Genomic DNA, 25,233 nt, shown 5'->3' on the forward strand with positions numbered 1-25,233 from the left:
TAAATATAGTCGTCTAAATTTAATTATAAATATTGCAGTAAAATGGTCATAATAATTATGTAATGTTTTTGTTCATTCGATTAGGTAAGTACCAAGTTAAAGATATGAATGTATATATCGAGCCTCTTATTGATGAGTTGCTAGAGTTATAGAATGGTGTCACTATGTATGACATCTCTAGACCAATAGGACAAAGACAATTTCAATTCCATGCGATGCTTCTATGGACAATACACGATGCCCTGGGGCTAACACATTTTTGTGGTATGTTATAGTGTTTAAGTTGCGCGTGAACATTATAATTCAAAAATTTATCATATTTAATCCAATTATACATTATCTTGTAGATCTTCAAACAAAGGGAAAATTTGCATGTCCTGTTTGTGGTCCAAAGATGAAATCTCATCATTCAAAAAGTTTATGAAAGTAGTTGTTTGATCAGTATAGGCACTTTCTCCACAAAAATCATAAGTATTGAAATAGTGAAAAACATCTTTTCAATGGGAAAGAAGAGAATACATCAAAGCCATGGAGAATGACACCTCACCTGTGGAAGTTGGAATATAATAGAATTAATCATCAAGGTAATGCCATTCCATCTATTGGTTTGTCATAAAACATCTTTTCTATTTTGTTTTGTTTACTGATGATGTGATTGATGAACATGAAGGTCATGAAGGCATAAATGACCACCTTCCTAAGGGAATAAAAAGTTATTCCCGACAATTTAGTAGGTTGCCCTACTACGAGCAGTTACAAATTGTTCATTTGTTTGATAGTATGCATATTGGAAAGAATATAACAGAGATAGTATGGAAAATATTGGATGGAAGGCGTGACAAAGAAAAAATTGTCAAAATATGTAGTGACATTCAGGATTCCAATCATGCAATGATAAATGTCATTCAATCAAATAGCCATGGAGACCAAATTAATATAAGTGATCTTCCCTGGTTATTAATGGACCAGCAAAGTAATGCTATAAAAGTAGTCATACAAAAAATTCGATTTCCCACTGGATTTGCTATGAACATAAACAATCTCATATCAATGAAAAGTGAATTTGGGCCAAGGATGAAAACGCATGATTGGCATACCTTCATTAAGGTAATTCATGTTCTGGTGTTTTTAGTATGTATTTAAGTATTGCGTGTACGTGTACTTTTCATTATGTTACAAAAAAATGAAAAGATAATTTTATAATTGTTGCAGTACGTTCTACCTCTATCTCTCCCAGATGACTTCGATAATAATGTCAAGCAAGTCGTATATGATCTTGAAAAATACATGAGGTAAGTGGTGATATTTGTTTAGTTTGTTGTATAGATATTATATTTGGGATTTGTTTTACTTGTTATGTAATATATTTTTTTGCATCTTGAATACCTTGTAGGTAGTTGTCATGCAAATAAATCCATAAAGATGATATAAATATTGGAAGAGAAAAATTCCTCATTTAATGTGTGAAATGAAAAATTGTCTACCTCCAACTTTTTTCAATGCACAAGAACACTACCTCATACACCAAGTTGAGGAGATTGAATTGTGTGGACCTGTACACACTAGGTCAATGTTGATGGTTGAGAGGCACTTGAAATTTTTGAAGGCTTTGGTTCGACAAAGAGCACATCCTAAGGGTTCTATGGTGGAGGGATATATGGTATACCAGACTATGGTGTACATTTCTAAATATCTTCCTAAGTTTGCAGCAGAGATCCACATGGATCACATTTGGGATCCCAACACCATTAACAAATTCAAAGGGGATTACTTGACAGGGAAAGGTAGATTGAGGAAAGTGAGAGGTAATTATAAGATGTTATTGTATTTAATTAATTCTTAATCTTCAAAATAAATCAATTGTAAGACATCTATTTATTTTTTGTATAGTTGGTCGAGAGTGGGATGTGCTACATTTGTATATTGTAAACAATCTTGATTGGATGACGTTATGGATTGAATGTTGTCAACTTTCTGGATGCAAGTTAACATTGGAAAGTGTGGCTTCATTGGTTAAAGAAGCACATCATAATGGATATTCCAATGTTCCGCAAAGGGAAATTGATTTAGCATATGGTTTAAGAGATAAACTAGTACGTATAAATTTATTAATCACCCATATGTTTATCAACTCACAATACAATAAATTTTACATGTTTGACCTATCGCACATCAAACACCACAACGCTATGTGCTACAATGGTCATAAATTTCACATAAAAAGTTGGATGACACGAAGAAAACTTGTGATTCTGGCATCACTGTAGTCTTTGAGGTGACAAATATTTCATCAAGAAATGACATTCATCTTCAACATTATCAAAATTGATACTATGGCATTTTGGATGATATACTTGAGTGTGACTTTAATTCCTTCAAATTAGTTTTGTTCATCATCAAATGGTATAGGCTATGATTGAATAAAAATGATCCTGATAGAACTATTATTGAACATGATAATGGTTTTATAATGCTAAATACTATTGGTATTTTGGTATGGTTTTGTCATTGATGTCAAACACCTACTAAATACACCCACTTTGGAGATCCAACAACATTCACTGGCAAGTAGTTACCAGTATATGGTTAAACGGCAGGATATAATGTTCACCGATACCTGCAATGACATGGAAGACACTTGGTAATGTCGAAGACATCATGTGGACACTTTACTTTGAAGTAATAATCATTGGTATATTCTCATTTGCATATTTTCTTTTACCGGCAAATAGGTCCAGGTTATCTAGGGTTACACCGGCAGGTTTATCTTTTCTAGGTCAGCATGGCACGCTATGGAGATGATTTATTATTGTTGTAAATGCATTAAGCCGACATGTTCAATCGGTTATTGCATTGGATATTGTATTATTTGTAAAATGTTTTTATTGTTATATCTTGTAAAGCTGACCTACTAAAATTGGTCTTAGGGTATGGTATAAATGTAAGATCTTATTTGTAAGATCAAGTGTGGAATGCAAAAAATATTTAAGGAAGGGTATATGCGAGATCAAGTAGGGATATACACGAAGACATCATTTGAAGGTGAAGTTAGATTTTTGTAGAAGCATATCAGCATTACGCCGGTACTGAATCCAACATATGAAGATGTTGTTTTGTGCAGTACATTCTTATTGGATTTAACCATCCAACTATAGTCAGTGTGACTCCCATTTGTGATTGAGCAGTGAGCTCTAGGCTGTTGGCCTTTTTGCATGTGCAGACCCCTCTTTGTACACTTACTATCTGCAATAGTATCAACTGATTGTGGGTAAGGTTTTTCCCCTTACAAGGTTTCCACGTAAAAATATTGGTGTCATGTGTTGTGGATGACTTTGTGCTTATGTTTCATGTATTAATTCTTACCGGTATAGCAATTTTCTATTAACACTGTTTACCGGCATACTTAATTGTCTTACCGGTATTAAGCATTAAGCTGGTTAATAAGATTTTGGTTTGAATTTATTTGACAACTGATTCACCCCCCCCCTCTCAGTTGTCTCTGGGACCTACAATTGGTATCAGAGCTTAGACCTCTTTTTTGCAAAATTTTAACAACTTGAGGAGATCCTATGTCTACTAATTATTTTAGAAAGGATAGTCCTAAACTTGATGGAACCAACTATGGGATATGAAAAATTAGAATGGAGACACATCTGAATTGCATTGGTAAAGAGATCTGGGAAGTTACTAAGAATGGTTATACTACTGCTATAGCTGGTCAAACTACTCCTATTACTTTAGCTAAAGATGAAGAAAATGATTGCAAAGAAAGAGAAGCACTTTTGAGCACATTATCAGATCAACAAATCATGGGATTATTAGATAGATCCACTGCAAAAGCTATTTGGGATCATTTGGAAACATTGAATGAAGGGGATTCCATAGTCAAAATTGCAAAACTTGAAAGCTTCCGAGTCAGGTATGAACATCTGAAAATGGAAGAAGATGAAAGGATTTCTACTTTATGGAAAGAGTAAATGAAATTGTTTTGGGTATCAAATGTTGTGGAGGAACCTTGAGTGAAGATGAGATTGTTTCAAAAATCTTAAGAGGTTTTCCACTAGCATATAAAATGAAGGTTACAGCTATAAATGAGTTGAGAACAATGCCTAATACATCAGTAACTAGGGATACATTGATTGGAAAACTTTCAGCTTTTGAAATTGAAGAATTTGGTCTTGTTACTACTATAAAAACTGATTTGGCCTTCAAAGCATCAACATCATCTACTTCATCTTTTGACAAGTCAGACTGGAGAGCCTTTTATGCAAGAGAACTTGAAGAAACCAGGAAGGAGAATGAAGAGCTTGAAGAACTTGAAGCACTATTTGCAAGAAAAATGCCAAAAGGTCCAATTGGAAGTAAGTATGAAGGTAAAGCACCCTTTAAATGTTTTAATTGCAATAAGATTGGTCATATGGCTTCAAGATGCCCTGATAGACATGCTAGACTAAGAGAAGAAGCTAGAAGGACATACAAACCTAATCTTGAATATCAGAGATACAGATTTAAGAAAAACAAAGATAAATCTTGTTACATTGCTGATGAAGGTGTGACTAATGATTCTAATGAGGATCTAGTAGACAACAGATGGGTCTTTGTTGCTATAACAGAAGATCAACTAGTACCTATTGCTCAATCGGTAGAACAAGCCCTAGCAACTAAAGTTGAATCAAAGGATGAATGGATTATTGACTCAGGATGCTTACATCACATGACTAGAGACAAAGGTAAATTCTTGAACTTTCAAGAATACAATGGAGGTTTAGTAAGATTTAGAGATGACAAAGCCTGTTCAATCAAAGGTAAGGGTTCAATATCTCTTGATGGTAAACATAACACTGACAATGTCTACTATGTTGAAGGATTAAAACATAATCTTTTAAGTGTTGGTCAATTAGTTGAGAAAGGTTTTTAGTTACAATTTAAAAATGGAAAATGCAAAATCACGAATAGAACTGGTTTGGAAATTGCAACTGGTAATTAGACTAGAGGTAATATCTTTCATTTGAATAATAGTGAAAAGGCATGCTTAATTGCACATATAGATGAAAGTTGGCTATGGCATAAAAGACTATGTCATGTAAATTTGGATTGCATGGTAAAAATCAGTACTTCTAAGGTAGTTAGAGATCTACCTAAAATTGTGAAACCTCATAATACAATTTGTAAGGAATGTCAATTTGGAAAACAAGTTAGAGCTAGTTTCAAAAGTATTCCAGAAAAATCCAATAATGCTCTTGATTTAATTCACACTGATTTATGTGGTCCAGCTAGAACTAAAAGTTTACAAGGTGATAGATATTTCATGCTAATTATTGATGATTATTCCAGAATGTGTTGGGTTACTTTTCTCAGAGAAAAGTCAAAAGCACTTGGAAGTTCAAACTATTCAAAGCAATGGTTGAAAATGAAACTAGTAAGAAAATGAAATGTTTAAGATTAGATCAAGGAGGAGAATTCACATCTAGAGATTTTAATACATTCTGTGAAGTAAATGGAATCAAAAGACAATTATCAGCACCTCAGACACCACAACAGAATGGAGTTGTTGAAAGGAAAAACAGAACTATTTTGGATGTAGCAAGAAGTATGTTATCAAAAGCAAATCTACCACATGTGTACTGGAGAGAGGTAGTAAGCACTACTGTCTATACATTCAACAAAGTTCACATCAAAGGTGAAACCGGTAAGACCCCTCATGAACTATGGTTTGGTAATACTCCTACTCTTAAGTATTTCAGAATTTTTGGAAGTAAATGTTATATTAGAAGAGATGAGTATATTGGCAAGTTTGATCCTAAAAGTAATGAAGGAATATTTCTTGGTTATTCATCTAAGAGTAAAGCATATAGATGTTTTTGTTGGTGTAAATAATTATTCATCATGGATATTATTACACTTACTTAAGTTTACTTAGGATAATGCATTTCATAGTAGTTTGGATATGAGACACTTGGGTGTTTGTGCCACATTGGGATAGTGTGTGTAGGAGAAATTCCACCTCTTATGGTGTTGATCTTGTTATTACACTATCATATCCACTTATTGTGGAGTGATAATTCCACCTTTGGTGGGTGATCCACCTCATGTGGAATATTGTATTATTTCTCCTACCTACCCACACCTATTTCCTACCTACCCTTGTTTCTTATTGAGCCACATGTCATGTTTGTGTGCTCATACATATCCCTAGCCTTGCCTATATAAGCAGGCTCATCTACATTGTATGTAACTATTGAACAACAGTTATTGATCATTTTCTATTGATGAGAATACAGTTTATTCTTGTCCCATATTATGTCTCTTTCATGTACATTTCAATGACTTCTTGATCTTGGCAAAATCCAACATGGTATCAGAGCTTTTGGAGTCTCATTGATTCGTCTTGAAGAGGCATTATTGTGACGTCAAGAGGGAGATCTGAGGAGCATCGTCATTTGGAGGCGTCCTAGACCAGATCCAACCTCGCCATTGCGTCCGGAAGGCTGTTTCCATGAATTTTGGTTATAAACTTGGCCCATTTTGGTGAGAAAAATTTTTTTCCCCAATTTTGCTATTCGTACGGATTTTTCGAATATTCCTATAATTTTTTCAAAAAAAAATTTTATTCTGAAAAATTTTGAAAAAAAAATTGAAAAATCAAAAAATTTTTTTTTGAAAAAGCATATAAAAAAAAATTGAAAATAAAGCAGAAAAATCAAAAAAAGGGGGAGATTTTTTTGGGGGGTCTGCAGACCCCCCCGTCACCTGTCGTACTGCAGGTACTGTGCCCGCAGATCGTACCTGCCGCCACACTGTATTCCGCACGCCGTACCTCGTCCCCTGCGCCGAAGTCTCGCCGCCGCCTGTCAGCCGACCTCGTCCCTCCGCCCGTCGTCCGCAGGTTCCCTGGCCTCCCGGCGCCGCCCGCGCCATGCCCCCGGCTCTGCCCAGGCTCACGGCCACCTCTCCACAGAGCGCCCGAGCAGTAACCGCCACCGCCACCTGAGCGGCTCCTCCAGCTCCGCTCCCGGGCTCCGCCACGTCACCGGCGCCGCTCCGACCCTCGGTCTCCGGGAACCGCCACGCAGACCGCCACACGGATCCCATGTCAGTACAGCCACGCCGAAAAACCGTACGACACATCATCGCTCCGTATGGCCACATCAGCAGCCACATCGCCCTGCCACGTCATCATTCCGTACAGTACGGAACATACAGTCACAGGCCACATAATCCGTCCGTACAGTACGGACGCCCATTCAGCTAGGCAGCGAAGTTTTGGTGACAGTCATACGGCCGTCAAATTTAACATAGTGTTTTGCTGATGTCAGCACCACATCAGCAGGGTTTGGAAATTTTTTGACCCCCTCTCATTTGCATTTTTGAATTTGCAGTTCAACTTCAAATGGCCATAACTTGCTCATTTTTGCTCCTTTTTTGGTGCAATTTTTTTTGAAATGGGCTAGAATTTGTACTCTCCACAGTGGTGAAAGAATTTTTTGATTTTGATGCACGGATTTTTCAGAAAATACAGTTTTTGGTGACTGTCCCTGAGTAATCCCAGTTTTTGCAACTTCAGAGGCTTCGTTTGGGGTCATACGACCTCCTTTTTAGGTGCCATTTTTTTTGAAAGTGCGTATTTTTTCATCTACTTTCACATGATGCTATCAGATTGATGTCATTGTAAGTAGAAATTGTACTTTCAGATCTTGACCATTTTTGGCTCTCTTGGTACTTGTATATTTGCTTGAATCTCAGTTAGATTCATTGCACTATTGATTGAAGTCTCTTGTATCTCATTTGAGAAGTTGTAAAATTTGCATCATAAGCCCACTTTGCCTTGTTTTGCAAGTGGCTCATTGTAATTGCACTAAGTATAAAGTGCCAAAATCATCACTTTTGGGGGGGTACTTTGATTGATTGAATTTGGGGGGTGTCTCTTGTGCTTTTGTGCTCTTGTGTTCTTTCCTTTTTGCTGCTATGAGTTCTTCTAAGTTTCCTCTCTTAACTCCACATAACTATGCTACTTGGAAAATTGATGCATGGAGTAAACTTATGGAAAAAGGACTCACTCATTACATTGATGGAACTATTGTTGCTCCAGCTGATCCTAAGGCTGATCTAGTTGGTCACTTAGATTGGCTCACTAAAAATATCATGGCAATTGGTACCTTAAGAAAGTATGTATCAAAGGATCTCATATTTCATATTGAGAAATGTACTCTAATCAAGGATGCTTGGCAAAAGTTTCAAGACTTGTATGGTCAAGTTGATGAGATTAGGGGATATCAAATTGATAGTGATCTCACCATGTTAGATCCCAAGAACTTTGATACTATACAAGATTATGTCACTAAGGCAAATGAGTTGAGGGCACAACTCAAAGATTGTGGCATTGATAAGAAGGATACTCAATTGATATTCAACTTGATAGGCAAGCTTCCACAAGAATATGCAGCATTTGTTTCTAGTTTCCAAACTCATAGGATGACAATGGGTTCAAGCTACAAAATGCCTACATTTGATGCTTTCAATGAAATGTTGATGATGGAACAAACTAAGTTGATAAGCATGGGCATTCTTAAGACTTCTTCTAAGTCTCAAGCATTAGTAGCAAATCAAGGAAACAAAGGAAATCAAGGAAAGGACAACTCAAACAAGAAGAAATGGCAATCAAAGCCTAAGGATAAAGCATCATCTTCTCCACAACAAGGAGATTCATCTTCTTCCAAGAAAGATAATTCACCAAAGAGAGAGAGACCTACTTGTGCTTATTGTAAAAAGATTGGTCATGAGGAACATCGTTGCCATACTAAGAAGATTGATGAGCTCACACATATCATCAAAAAGCATAACATTGATTTGCCTAAAGTCTACAAGAAGGATGATTCATCAACTTCCACTTCCTCACATTCAAAAGGAAAAGGGCAAGCATTCATGGCTTCTACAAGTGGAAAGACTCACTCTTTTGGAACAAGAAAAGGAAAAGCTCTATGTGCTACAACAAATCATACTTCAGAGAGATGGCTTCTAGATTCAGGGGCTTCTCATCATATGGCATCTTCACAGTCTATGTTCTCTACATTTGAGCCTTGCACCATGCCACAGATTTTGATGGGCAATCATACATACATGGATGTGATTGGGAAAGGATCTATTGACATTGGGGATAACTCCTTCAATGATGTGTTGTGTGTACCCCACTTGACAAACAATCTCCTTTCTATCTATCAAATCACACATGGCGCAACTAAGAAAGTTGTGGAGTTCACACCTGACTCAGTTTTTATTAGAGACATGGAGACTAGAGCTATCATTGCAACTGGGGTGGTTGATCATGCATCTCGGTTATACTCCTTTTCAGATTTTGTTGATGATGATGATTTCACATTTGATGATTCTACACATGTTGATCACACTTATTGTGATGATTCAGATTTTGAGGAGAACTTTGGACACTTGAACATGGGGATTCTCACATGTGACCCAGTTCTTGAGTCTTGTACTTCATCTTCTCATATTGATATCACATCACCTATTGCACCTGATGATGCAGATAGTGCGACAGTTTTGCCTTCATATGATTCAGTGCAGCAGGATATACATTGTCTTCCAGCTTCAGATTCATGGGATGATTACTTGACAGATATTGCAGGTTTGTTTGTGGAATCCTACATTGCAGATTTGGGAGACATCATTGATGACATACATCTTCTCTTTGATGAAGATGATCCTTCTTCGATTGTTGCGAGGGCACACTCTGACCCTCTTGTTCATTCTCTACATGATCATTCTTTCGAGGTTGACATGATTGTGGATACTTATGTACAGCAGTTGGAGGAGGTCTCTTTATTCTTTGAGGAGACACATGAGTCTTTGGACATTGTTCTACATCCATCTCCACTAGATGTTGGAGTTCCTTTTTCAGTAGTGTGGAGCAGTTCACCACCTTTGGAGGGGGTATCTTTCAGCATCGACATGGGGACACTTGAGCAGTTTTCAGAGATTCCTTTCATCATGAGTTTTCTTCATACATCTTCCCTTCATGATTGGGGAGACTTCATGGATACACCTTTGGTTTTGTTTCTTCCTAAGGGGAGGAATGTTGTTCGACGTTCATGGAGCAGTTTCTTCATACATCGAGCTTCTCTCATTGGTGCAGATTCTTCATTGAGGGATGATCACAGTTTGACTTCTCTTCTTCTCTCATATGGGGGGGACCTTTTCCTCACATGGGGTTTTGTTCCTCACATACTTCTTTGAGAGTTCTCTTGTATAGCTTTCATCTCTCTTTTGGGGGAGGGTTTTTTCCCATTGGGTTTTTCTCTCTTTCCCCACTTTGTGAGAGATTTCATTGCATTGGTTTGCATGCATTTGCATTTGTGCATGGGTACCTAACATGGCCTCGTAGCCGGGACCCATCTTGCATTGCTTAGTTGCATTGTAGACTTAAGTGCATTCCCCTAAGTTGCACTTAAGGGGGGGTGTTGGTGTAAATAATTATTCATCATGGATATTATTACACTTACTTAAGTTTACTTCGGATAATGCATTTCATAGTAGTTTGGATATGAGACACTTGGGTGTTTGTGCCACATTGGGATAGTGTGTGTAGGAGAAATTCCACCTCTTATGGTGTTGATCTTGTTATTACACTATCATATCCACTTATTGTGGAGTGATAATTCCACCTTTGGTGGGTGATCCACCTCATGTGGAATATTGTATTATTTCTCCTACCTACCCACACCTATTTCCTACCTACCCTTGTTTCTTATTGAGCCACATGTCATGTTTGTGTGCTCATACATATCCCTAGCCTTGCCTATATAAGCAGGCTCATCTACATTGTATGTAACTATTGAACAACAGTTATTGATCATTTTCTATTGATGAGAATACAGTTTATTCTTGTCCCATATTATGTCTCTTTCATGTACATTTCAATGACTTCTTGATCTTGGCAAAATCCAACAGTTTTAATAAAAGATTACAAAAAATTGTTGAGAGTACAAATGTAAAGATTGATGAACAATTCAGAGGAACTTCAAGGTATATAGACTATGAACGGGTAACAAAAACTATTACAAATGAACCTACAATAAATCCACCAGTACAGAATGATGATCCAGTTACTCCAATATCATTAGAGGATTCCACAGTAATTGAAGAACAACAACAGACTAAGACACCCCGGTATGTAAGACTGAATCATTCTGAAGATCAAATAATTGGAAGCAAATTTAAAGGAGTCATGACAAGAGGAAGATTGGCAAATGAAGAGGTATGTCTTATTTCTCAAATTGAACCATTATCTATCAATGAGGCATGTGAAGATAAATTCTGGATTAAAGCTATGGAAGAAGAATTAGGACGAATTGAGAAAAATAATACTTGGACATTAGTTCCCCGACCTTAAAAAAAAAATTTAATTGGAACCAAATGGGTATTTAGAAACAAACTCAATGAAGATGGTAAGGTTGTCAGAAATAAAGCAAGACTAGTGTGTAAGGGATATTCTCAGAAAGAAGGAGTTGATTACAATGAAACCTTTGCACCGGTAGCTAGAATTGATGTAGTTAGATTATTCTAGGCCTTTGCAGCTCACAAGGATTACAAAGTTTATCAAATGGATATTAAATGTGCATTTTTGAATGGAGATCTTGAAGAGAAAGTCTATATTGAAAAACCTAATGGATTTTCTTTGACATATGACAATGATATGGTTTGTAGATTAAGAAAAGCTCTATATGGATTAAAACAAGCTCCAAGAGCCTGGTATGCAAGATTGGATAAGTATCTTTTAAAATTTTGTTTTACTAAAGGAAATGCAGATAGCAATTTATATTACAAAGTAACTAATGATGACATCTTGATTATGGAAGTACTTGTTGATGATATAATCTTTGGAGGAGAAGATGGATTATGCAAAGAATTTTCTCTTGAAATGCAGCATGAATTTGAAATGTCTATGATTGGAGAAATAAAATTCTTTTTAGGATTGCAGATTTTACAGACTGATAAAGGCATATTTTTGAGTCAATCTAAGTACTTGAAAGAACTACTTAAGAAATTTGGGATGGAAAACTCTAAACCGGTAAGCACACCTATGACTACAAATGACAAATTATCTCAAAGGGATGAATCTACACTTGTCAATCCAACTAGATACAAATCTATGATAGGAGGTTTACTGTATTTGACACAAACCAGACCTAATATTATGAATGGAGTATGTATAGTTTCTAGATTTCAGAGTAATCCTAGGGAAAATCATGAATCCGTAGTAAAAAGGATGTTTTGGTACTTACAAGGCACAACAAATCTTGGATTATGGTATCCTAAAGATGAAAATTTTGATTTTTATGCATACACAGATGCAAATTGGGCAAGAGATGTGGATGATAGAAAAAGCACCACTGGAGCAGCATTCTTTCTTGGAAAGAGATTAGTTTCTTGGTTAAGTAAGAAACAGAGTTGTACATCCTTATCAACAGTAGAATCATAATATGTTGCAGTAGCAACAAACTGTACACAGGTGCTTTGGCTTAAGCAAATGTTGAAAGACATAAAGGTAAAATGCAAGGAACCTATTACTATATATTGTGATAACACTGCAGCAATTGATATATCTAAGAATCCAGTATTACATTCTAAAACAAAACATGTTTCAATCAAATTGAATTTTCTAAGGGAAAAAGTTGAAGAAAAGGAGATAAAACTGGTTTATGTGAATACTAAAGAACAACTTGCAGATATTTTCACACGACCTTTGCCTAAGGAAACTTTTGAGTATCTCAGAAATCAGCTCAGAGTCTTACCTCCACCGGTAGAGACTTAGATAGTTGATGATTGTCATCAACTGGTAGAATTAAATGGACAAATCTTTTATTCTGGTATTTGATGAGGAAGCTACCTCCCAGGGGGAGTAGTTGGTATATTGAATTGATTGGTATTTTGTATGAACTTGACTTTTTGTGACTTTGGCATTTGATGTCAAAGGGGGAGAGATATATGGAAAAACATTAGGGAGAGATGTATGAAAAATGCATTATCTTTTTGAGGAGAGATTGGTATGAGAGTTTGGTATAAACACATATTACTCCCAGGGGGAGAAATGCAGATTGTTGGTTTTTGTACTTGGCATTTCTGTTTTGGCACTTTGATGGTTTTTCCATCTTGTGTTGCCATCAATGCCAAAGGGGGGATTATTGGTATTTTGGTATGGTTTTGTCATTGATGTCAACACCTACTAAATACACCCACTTTGGAGATCCAGCAATTTTCACCGGCAAATAGTAAACTGTGCAAACAGTTACCGATATATGGTTAACCGATATAATATAATATTCACCAATACCCGCAATGACATGGAAGACACTTGGTAATGTCGAAGACATCATGTGGACACTTTACTTTGAAGTAATAATCATTGGTATATTCTCATTTGCATATTTGCTTTTATTGGTAAATAGGTCCAGGTTATCTAGGGTTACACCGACAGGTTTATCTTTTCCAGATCAGCATGGCACGCTATGGAGATGATTTATTATTGTTGTAAATGCGTTAAGCCAACATGTTCAATCAGTTATTGCATCGGATATTGTATTATTTGTAAAATATTTTTATTGTTATATCTTGTAAAGACGACCTACTAAAATTGGTCTTAGGGTATGGTATAAATGTAAGATCTTATTTGTAAGATCAAGTGTGGAATGCAAAAAAGATTTAAGGAAGGGTATATGCGAGATCAAGCAGGGATATAAACGAAGACATCATTTGAAGGTGAAGTTAGGTTTTTGTAGAAGCATATCAGCATTACACCGGTACTAAATCTAGCATATGAAGATGCTCTTTTGTGTAGTACATTCTTATTGGATTTAACCATCCAACTGTAGTCAGTGTGACTCCCTTTTGTGATTGAGCAGTGAGCTCTAGGCTGTTGGCCTTTCTGCATGTGCAGACCCCTCTTTGTACACTTACTACCTGCAATAGTATCATATGTTTGTGGGTAAGGTTTCCCACCATGTTTTTTCCCCTTACAGGGTTTCCACGCACAAATATTGGTGTCATGTGTTGTGGATGACTTTTTGCTTATGTTTCATGTATTAATTCTTACCAGTATAGCAATTTTCTATTAACATTGTTTATCGGCATACTTAACTGTCTTACTGATATTAAGCATTAAGTTGGTTAATAAGATTTTGGTTTGAATTTATTTGACAACTCATTCACCCCCCCCTCTCAGTTGTCTCTGGGACCTACAAATACAAGGTCATTTGAACCAGTTGGGGATGAGTCCTATGTTCTTCCAAGCCAATGTGAGCAAGTATTTTACTTAGAGGTTCTACATAAACTGGGTTGGTCATTTGTTGTTAGACAAGATCCAAGAGGAAGGCCGATAAAGTATAATGTGATGGAAGAAGAATATATCAAAGAAGAAGATACCGAAGAAGTAGAAAATGAAGTGGATGATGATCATGATCAATAGTTTCTCAATGATGATTAAGAAGAACAAGAAGAAGAAGAAGAGGATGATGATGATGATGATGGTGATAGTGATGGTGATGGTGATGGTGATGGTGATGGTGATGGTGGTGATGGTGATGGTGATGATGGTGATGATGATGGTGAAGATGTTGATGATGATGATGATGATGAAGATGACGATGATGATGATGATGATGATGATGATGGTGATGATGATGATGATGATGATGATGATGATGATGATGATGACGTTGGCAATTTTTTATTACCTATGTGATGGATGGTGATTTATGATACATATGTGATGTATTACATGTTTGTAATGACACATGATATGTGATGCTAATTGTGATGCTCAATTACATATATGATGACACATCATGTGATTCTTCTGATGCTTATGATACGTATGTATTTATTGTTTATCAACTTACAAATGTAGTAATGCTTATGATGCTCAATTGATGGTGTTGATTTCAGGTATAGTCCTTGTGTGATGCTATCACCGTTGGTAGGAATAGGTCGTTGACTACAAACATCGTCAACCATTTAGTTGAGGATCCTACATAGTCTACATAAAGTAAAGGTAAGGAATTAAAAAATTTACAATGATCCATAAAGTTCATGTTGTTCATGTTGTGTACTATGTAATTTTGCTAACGTTTTTTATACTTTTTCTTTGTCACAAGCTGACATGGATCCATCACATATCGCAGATAGAGATGTAGCTTGTGACACTTCTACCGAGCAGGTAAACCTCATTGTAATTGTACAAATTAGATAGAAGCAAACTATTACATTATTATGTTCTTTTTTTTAGTGATTTCTACTAATTTTGTAATTGTTAATGATATTCTTGACATAGATGGATGTTCGGGGAAAGGGAGTTGTAGTACCTGAGCACCTTTCTATGGATGTGGAATCATTAGGGTTAAGTAATGATGACCCTGAATATCCCACAGACCTTATGAAATTCTTTAAAATGCCTCTTATAAAAATTAGAAAAGAGATTGTTGCTTTGGCAGCCGTGTATCCTAATACTGATGAGATACGACAGAGAGTAGAATTATTGTTTAAGACAACAAAAAACTTGCAAGTAAGCAGTAATGAAAGCTTTAATTATAACAAAAGTTCAATAATGGTTTATATTTTATTCTCTTTTATGTCATTAACTAAAATATGTATGTATTGTTTTTACAACAATTTATCCGCCCTCAGGAAAGTCGTTCCCATGATTAGGGTGTTGCAGGATCTTCAGATGATGACAATTTTCTTGTATTATCACTTGCTTGGCTTATCACTTTGAGTACCCAAAAGACATCATACTTGATACTGTCAATTTTCAAAATAAAGGTTCATCCTTGTTTACAATTCTTGCACTTTTCATATATTTAATGTTTGATATATTTAATGTATTATTCTTTAGGTGTTGTCAATGTTATTATGCAAATGCTACCACCGCCTCATCAGAGATCACCCTCACCTGTATTGCCAACTGCAATGTCGGCAACACGTAGCATGCAGACATCCTCTAGTACACGTCATATTCGCCCACCCTCTGTTTTTAGATCCCTCTTTTTCTCTATCTTTTGTCATGTGTTTATTTTCCTTCAAGCATTCTTCCTTGAATTCTAATGCCATTTCATAGTGGATTCATTTTTTGTAGGAGGAGATGCACATGAGGATGTGCCAGAGGCGACTACTATTGATAACATACCATCATTTCCTCGATCTTCTCATATTGCTAGTACGAGAACGTTGTAGGCCATATTGGTGGTGAACGACAAAGAAATGCTTCCTTTAAAGATACAAAAGGTTCCAGGTACTTTAAAATTATTATTATATGTACTCTAATTGTAATTTACTTTATGATCACTCATTTTGGAGTAATGATCCCATGATTTTTTTGTGGGCAATGATATTTTCTATAAACATCTTAGTGACATTGCATTGCAGATATTTCGGCCCTCCATACGTAAAAGGTGGTACATCATATGTGAACTAACCCTTATCCACTTTTGATTTCATATCATTGCTAGAATAGTTTTCCTTTGATCCATTTCTTGAAGTGTAATAAATGTAGATTCAGTTCATTTCTGAATCTAACAGGTTTGTTTTTTCTTTAAAAGGTGGAATGACCAAGAAAAAAGGTTAAAAGATGAATTGACAAACCAAATGGTTGAGTGGTTTGGAAATGACACCTTTGACAAAACCAAGCTCCTTAAAAAAGCTGGCACATATCTAAAGTATGTGAGGGACCAATACAGGACCCATTTGGAGAGGAACCTCAAGTACGAGCGTCCCCCCATGATTCTAGAGAGGGAGTGGAAGGACCTAATATTGGATGCCAAGGAGAGAATTGAAAGGAAAAAAGGAAATACACCACTAGACGCCAAAAGAAGGTACAGAATACTATTAAGAATGTAATTATGTACTAATTAATTACTCTTTATATTTATATAATCTAACATATTTCAAACTTTTTATAGACTAAGTGACACATCAAAGGAAACCAAGACAAGGCAAGAAAAGCATAGGCAACACAAACTCGGCTCTGGTGGTTACATGAAACTTGTTGCACGAATTGTAAGTATCTCATGTAAACAAAATATTGTATCAAAATATTAATAAATTGCAAACATTTTTTTTTTATCAAACAATGCAAGAAAAATTCACGGTACCGAGAAAAAATGAAGGGCTTTGAATTCAATAGAGCGCGCACAGAAGATGAAAAGAGAATTGCCTACTAGCAAGGCTATTCAGCCATGGCTAATCGGCTAGGAGAATTGAGTGGTCGTAAACAACATTCGAGTGCATCCATCACACAGGTAAATATGGTAAATGGAAGTTGTTTCAAATTGAATACTTTACCAATAATCTAATTGAAGTTGAGTTCCAACATAAAGTAACTATATTTGTTTTAAATAAGCAAGCAATGATAATAATGTGCATGTCATTGGAATGCAGCCTGCTAATTGTGAAACATCACCTGCACATGAAGGTCCGGATGTGCATCCCAGTAGTGGAGGTATTCATTTTCTATTCAAATTTATTTATTTATCTATTAATACAAGTATATATATCTTAATTTGTAATTAGAGTAGTAATTAATGTAACCTTTTTTGTTAATATTTTAGAGCATGTAGTTAGTGGTGAGCAAGTGGCACATGATCTGGGTACACAACCTCAAGAACGTAATGTTCCCCACTTAGGTAAAGAGGACCACTGTTATTGCTTTAAATAAATATAATTGCAATTGGTGTTTAGCATTAATGTAACCTTTAGTATTTCAACTCCAGATGATCTAGAGGGTGTTCAACATGTTGAGGTTGAGGCTAGACAAAATGATGTGGCCCCATCAGGTAAAGAGAACAATAATTATGTTCTCTAAATTAATGAAATACTTGTAACAATAATTTTTTTATTTTGAATTTAACCCATTTCTTTGTTATTGCAGAGGACCCCCCTTCGCTTCAGTGTCCTCATCCTCAGTATAGGACTAGGCATACATTGAGATCATGAGCAGTTGATGGAACATCTGCAGAGGGGGGAAATGATGAAGAAACCAATGTTCCACTTAGTCTTTTCATAGCTTCAAATAAAAAACAAAGAAAGAAATAATTGTAATCTAACTAATTTGATAATGACTTGTTTTTATGTGTTAGTGAATGTAATTATGTGCTAATTAATAGTTATGGATGATATGTGTTAATTAATATTGATGAATGTTGCATGTTAATTAATGTTAATCAATGTTATGTGTTAATGAACGTTATGTGATATTAATGAATGAATGCTATATTTTATTAATGGTAGAAAGTTATAAGATGTTAACGAGGAATTTAGAGTGATGTTAAAGGGGGGGGGGGGGGAGGGGCCAAATGAGCTTCCACCTTTACGTGGTTGGCCTTGTTAAGTAGAGAATATTAAACTATTCTCGAAACCAAGTGAAGCTCAACAAGGTAACATACTTTTCAATATTTCATTATGTTGCACAGTTAATCTTATTTAATAATGTATATTGAATCTTAATTGCAGGATGCAAGTGGAGCCAACACGAACAACAACACCACAAGTTGCTGGGTATAATGAACTCCCATATTGTCTTCTCTGTACCCAAACAATATGAGTTTCTTCTAATGTTGATATCCAAGGTAGGACTGCAAAATTTATGAATATGCCTCATTCTTGTAAGTTTTTTTATTACTTGTAAGTAATGAATATGCCTCATCCTTGTAAGTTCTTTTATTACTTGTAAGTCATGAATATTGCTCTTTAGTTGATTAAAATTAAATGAAAATCTTTAATGAATACACAAAACTATATACATATGTAGGCGCACCATGGTTGAGATGGTCCAACTACCTAGTCTCACTCTACAACTAAGCTCATGCCATATCTAAATCAAAGACATCTCAAATACATGGTCGGTGGAAAGCTGCAAAATGCCATTTTCATACATAAGCAAGACATACACAATTGGGCAAAATCACCAAGAGAATGGTAAAAAGTTTGTTTGAGATTGTATCATGGATGCTTTTAAGGATTGTATCATGGATACAAAAAATCTCTTCATTAATCCTTGACTCATGATTGCTATAATACTTCTTTAGACTTCTCATGTCATTTGTTGCACTTCTTCACTATTTTGGACTGAGTTTCAACTATGAATTTGCCTTGACTTATGACTGTACCTAGCTTTGTCCTATCTTTGTAAGCTTCCTCTTTGAATTGTTGTTGTAGCTTTGATAATACCTTTTTAATGTTGCACTATTTGTAAGGAGGACAACTCCTAATGCATGCTACAAATTGTGTTCTAGTGATTGAGACTAACCTAATGTATCTTTGAGTGGCATAAATTGTCAGGATGGAGATATAGCAGATGAGTTCAAGATTGTTGTTGTAGAAATTATTCTATTTTTGTGCCTGAAATTTATCTATATACACTATCTATAGTCCACTCTATATTTCCTACTTAGCTACTCCTCTTGCTTTAAAATGAAATGTGAACTAATGAATTGTATTCTATAGATGACTAGTGCCTTTCTTTGTTGTTGAATTGAAATAACCCTAAATTACCCAAATGAAACCAGTAAAATATTTGAAAGCATACCAAAAGACAACACAAATTTTAGGCTCAAAGTTAATGGTCTGTATATTTATATTCAATTTGGAAAATCTTACAAAACTTAGATAGTTTTCTGTAAAACACTAGAAAAAACACAGATAAATTTTTGTAGAGTTTCTTTACAAATTCTTGTGATCATTTTTCCTCTATCCTAGTATCCCTTTATAACATTATGGATAAATACAAGCTTCAGACATCCCTAACGAAAATTGGTTACAACCATAGCTTCTTTCAAGAAGCAGTTACAAGTCTTTTTCAATCTCAAAGGCCTTTTCGATCGGTAACTCTTCTGCAACATCTTCTAACTGTCTCGGAGCATCTTCCAATTGTTCTGAGCATCTTCCTCTTGCACCACATACCTTTTGGTCCACTCTTGGAACACATCATCAGTAGGCCATGAGTAGCCAACAATCTTTTTCTCTAACTTAAGTAACCTTTTCCAAGAGTTTCTTATTTTCCTCACCTTTGATTCCAAAAATGGTAATGTGATTTTATCTTTTCTATCTCCTCAATTGTTTTAACAAACAGAGAGGTGTCATCTTTGTTAACAATTTCATTTACCCTCAAAGATAAATTAGCTCCCAACTCATCAAGCCATACCTATTTGTCCTTCAACTGATTTTGGTTGACAAAACCCCCAGGAAATAATTCAAATTTATGCTTAGTATATTCTTTCTTGTACAAGTTAGCTTTCCTCTCTACATTAGCTCTTCCTTCTGCTAACTTGGTCAAACCTTTTGCCAACTCACATGTGGATTTGATAGTAACATCAGATCCTACTTCATAATAGGATGCACACATAAGTTCTAAATCCACTTCTCTTGGCATCCACTTATTTAAAATTGGCTCTAAAATAGCCTTGTCCTCATTTAACTCACACAGAGTGTCTAAAATTATTTTCATATTAGTATGCATAGTGGGGGACTCTACTGTATCAGTAAAACTCAAAATGGTGGCCTTTACCTTCTCTTCATACTTACTTCCAAACAAGGCTTGAGCCTGTTTCATTTTTTCCAACTCATGTTGAAAAGTCTCAGCTGGTTGAAAACTAGAAGGCATAGGAGAAGGGGGAATTCTATAATAGGACTGGTAGGTGGAGGTCTTGTTGGAGAAGAAGAGATCGCCAGGGTAGAGGACTCACCTTCTTGGTGTTGTCCTACCAACTAACTCTAAAGTCTAGCAATAATAGTATCCCTGTTGGCTACCTCCTTTTTGGCTTCATTATAAGCCTTTAAAATTGTCTCCAACTTGACTTGGAGATCAGCTTTTTCCTTTGCTTCTTTCTCTACTACTGCCACATTAAACTTTGCAGTTTCTAAGACTGTACTGGTAGCTTCTACCACCCCTGTATCTTGGACTCTTTTTACTATCATACCTCTTAGAAGATTAGATCCCAAGGTATCTTTCCTTCTTCTACTTTCATCCCTCTTGAGGGACCACATGACCAGAGAAGCATTATCTTTGCTAAATGTCACTCCCTTCATTGGCTTGGTTTCTTTTCTAACTACTTCAAGAACCAATGCATCTATTATATCCCATTTAGGGAGGATTAGAACACCAGCCTTTGACACCATCTCTCTTCCAACTTTAGGAGTGATAGCTTTGAATTTAGCCATCATTTCTTGTTTAACCTCTTCTTCCACTAAATTTGTATCTTTGTGAGGTTGCTCACTCATTCTCTTTTCACATCTAGCCTGGAATTGTTCAATGTTTTGTTTCCATACAAATTGCATGAAAGCCCCTATTGTGACAAAATTGTTGTCAGCTAGAAACTCTTCACTAGCTTGTTTGATAGTGAGGTCTAATTCCTTTCCCTTTAGCTCACCATCAATTATATTCATTTCAGCACTAGGTGGCTCTTCTGGCATTCCCTCTTGGGTCTCATCATAGGTGTAACAATTGTTCAGCCACTGCTTGCTCATCTCCTATGTGAATAGGGGATTGAGATGGAGAGTATTGAGGCTCATCAGTTTCAACTTCCTTCCCTACTCTTTGCATTTTAGGGGAATCTTGAATATCAATGACATCTTCAATGGCCCTTTTTCCTCTTGAAGTGGAAGGCTCACTTGTCACTGGCATCATCATAGTATATTAAGATTTTTAATGCATCATATAATTACCAGGTGGGATAGCCTTAGCAAAGGAAAGCTTAGCTAAGACCAATTTAGCCCTATCAGGATCATTTTGCATTATAGCCTCCCTTTTTTATTTTAGGGTTTGCATTAGGTCTTCAAAATAAAGAATTAAGAATTTAACCTTCTCTTCAAAAGGGGTAAAACTAGAAAGAGGGTCATAGCTAGAATCAAATTGATGAATAAAATCAAGTCCTCTTTTGTATGAAACCCACTTCTCCTTTCTTAATTCCTACTCATCTAAGCTGAATTCATTTCTAATTAAATCTTCAAGAAATTGAAATTGGTGAGGCCTACTTTTACATACTGCCCTCTTTTTGAACATGCCATTGAAGAAATCCTTAGGGTTTGCACACCTTGAAACTTTAGTTGACAACATATATGGCTTAAAGAATTCTTCAAAGTATTTCCAGCCACCTTTGGTAATTACAAAATGATGGGCCATGGTAATAGTTGGGAAAATGGTCCCTTTACCCCTATTGGTCAGCTCGGCCTCTTGTACTCCTCCAATCTGTCTCAACACTTTTGCAATCCCTATCTTCAATGGGACCTAATAGGGTAGTAGATAGGGGGTTCCTTTGAAGCCATATACTCTGAAAATAGTAGAAATAGGGTACAAATACATGTCTCCCCAGTTGTGAACAATCTTGATATCTTCTACAAACTCTTTAGGCCTAAGGAATTCCAAAAGAGCCTTAGGAATCCTAGGGTTTTCTTCACATAAAAGAACTCTAATCGTAGATGCAAATCATTTATCAAAATTCAAAAAACTAGCATCCTCTCTATTCCAAGATAGAATAGTGCTCCAAAGTTGCACATACATCTCCTCTTTATCTTTAACCTTAACCAAATCCATATCTTTTGCAAAATAATCAGCACCTTTGAACAAAAACATGTGCATTAATAGGGAGTACCATCCAAATGGCCTATCCACCTTACCATTTTTAATCCCTACAAGCCTTGCATGAATAGAATCAGTGAGGTATGCAGCAAAATCAAATGTTATTGCTAGAGATTTGGGCAATCATCAGCATATAATGGGCTGGCATATGTTTCTCAGCATCTTCTCCAAAGATCTGACACAGTGTCCAATACATAGCCTTAGCTCTTAAAGTAAACAAATTCAGGGAAAATGGTTCCATTGTACTGGGGCCTACAACTGTTAACCCTCCTATTTTAACAAATAATTATCTCAGTGGGCCACTCCTAAGCTGATCTCTTTGTGCATTGTAGACTTGAGCTAATGCTTCAAAATTAATAGGCTCAAGATAATTTGAAGCTTCACTAAGCTTGAAAAAATTTCTAAACTCATCATCTTTGATTTCAACTAGGGCTGATCCCTTTATATTTTTGATACATTTGGCAACAGGATCATAATTTTGTACGATTAGGGTCAACAAATCTAAATCCATGAACACACCAGTGACTACAACCTTCCCCACATCTAGTCCCCAGATCCTATTCAAAGGGGTGGGGGCATGTCTTTAACCAAAACCAACTTTAAAAAGACTTAGACCTGATATCCCTATTTCGGGGTTCCTTAACCAATTTCCTTTGTCATACAAGCCATCCCCAATTTTCAAACAAGGGTTTTTTGGTACTAACTCTTTGGTCCTAGCCCCGACATTAGTTGATATGGTTAACTGCTCTAGAAAGTCATCATAGATGTTTCTATCTTGATAGTTTACCTTTCCTGTCAATTCCCATCTAGGTGCCATTTTGAAAGTATGCAACTATGCCAATTATCAATCAAAGTAGTTCTTTAATAGAACAAAACCACAATTCAATAATTTTCAAGCAATGGGTAAGCAAAGAAAAAGAAAACTTGATTTCCACTTGAAGAATTTTGCTCTGCAACAACTTCTTTGAAATGATAACTTCATTCAATTGATGCGAGAGTATATATGGCAATTGGGATTCTTAACTGCAACATTAACACGACATGCTTCGGTCATCCCTTAATGTCACATGCTTCGACTGTCCCTTCAGAATTGAATTCATGAAAGAATTCAAAAATTTGGCTCTAACGGGTCAAAGCTAACTTGAGTATTTTTTGTTTTTGCTCTTTCGCTATTTCGCAGAGCATAAAACCCTTGCATGTTCATCTAGCAAAGTCACGCCAACCATCCAATTAGATAGAACTTGCACTGCTTTTACCTTTTGAATTTTCCTCGTCTAGCAACAGGCTAAAATTCCTTTCACTATTTCATGAATGGTAACCATCATGCACTTTAACCCAGTGAAACTATGCTAGCCATCCGATCGGATAGAACTTGATCAGTCTTTATCATGTTTTGACCTGACAATTTACCTAACTAACCATGCACCAAGCGGTTAAGGCTAACAGTCTTCACTATTTCACAAACAGTAACTATCCTACTCCTTCGGGTTGCGAAATAATGCCCATCGTTGGATCCTCCTCGAGATACCCGCTCTTTAACAACTTTAATCTGGTAGATGTGGGCCCTCTAATTTAGTGCTCTCCACCCTGGCATTCGATCCCCTAAGAAACCAACGTGGCAACTTCTTACTTGCCAAAAAACTTTTTAGTCTCCTCGAAACTCATATTCTCGTCAAAATGTTTTTGTTGTCCACTAGGTTTCATGTCGAAGAGACTTTGGACTTCAGTGACTTCTTTTGTCCTCCCATTGAAACTCATATCCTTATCGATATCATTCATTGATGTAGTTTTCTTCTATTTTATCGATATCACTTATTTGATGAGAATGCTTCTTTTGGTGAATCTTCTTTATCTTGCATTGATGATATTGTTTCTTTGAAAGCCTTTTCTCATTGATGGGGGCCACTTCTTCTTTCTTCGATAGCTTTTGTTGGTGGGACCATCTCTTTCAGTGAGTCTTTTTGCACTGATAGTGTTATATCCTTGAATACTTTTCCACTTTCAAAAAACTTCCATGGGATCCACTTCTAAACTACCACCTATGCCTGACAGGTCATCTCTTAGTTGGTGGTATGATTCAATCTATCTATTGGGCTCACCACCTGGTCACCAAGTTTATTCTTTGATTTACTTAACCTCAAGGCCACGTGTGACTTTCTGATTTGCCACCTAAACCACTTGGACTGCTAACTGGACTGCCATGTCATTTCGCTACTTCACAAAGGTTAAATCTTGAGCACCTTTTGGCCGTGAATCAACGTGGGCCATTGATCATTCTCTAAACCAACCACTCTTTATTCTTTGGAAAACCTTCTTGCTTCTAGGACCTACCATTTTTTGCTATTTTGCAAAGGGTAAAACTTGATCATCTTCATCCCACGAAACCATGTGATTCGTCCGATCAAAAGAGAAATGATCAGTCTTTAACTTTAGCTTTACTACCGTGTGGACCCACTTTCCTTTTCACCATTTTGTGATAGGTAACTCGCGATCATCGTCATCCTATGAAATAACACGGGCTATTAGATCTCAGGGACTTGCACTACTTTTATTCCTTCTATTGACCACCTCGCCCAGGCCTACCATCTTTTCACTGC

This window comes from Cryptomeria japonica, chromosome 11 (genome assembly GCF_030272615.1).
Source record: "Cryptomeria japonica chromosome 11, Sugi_1.0, whole genome shotgun sequence".
Taxonomy (NCBI): Eukaryota; Viridiplantae; Streptophyta; class Pinopsida; order Cupressales; family Cupressaceae; genus Cryptomeria; species Cryptomeria japonica.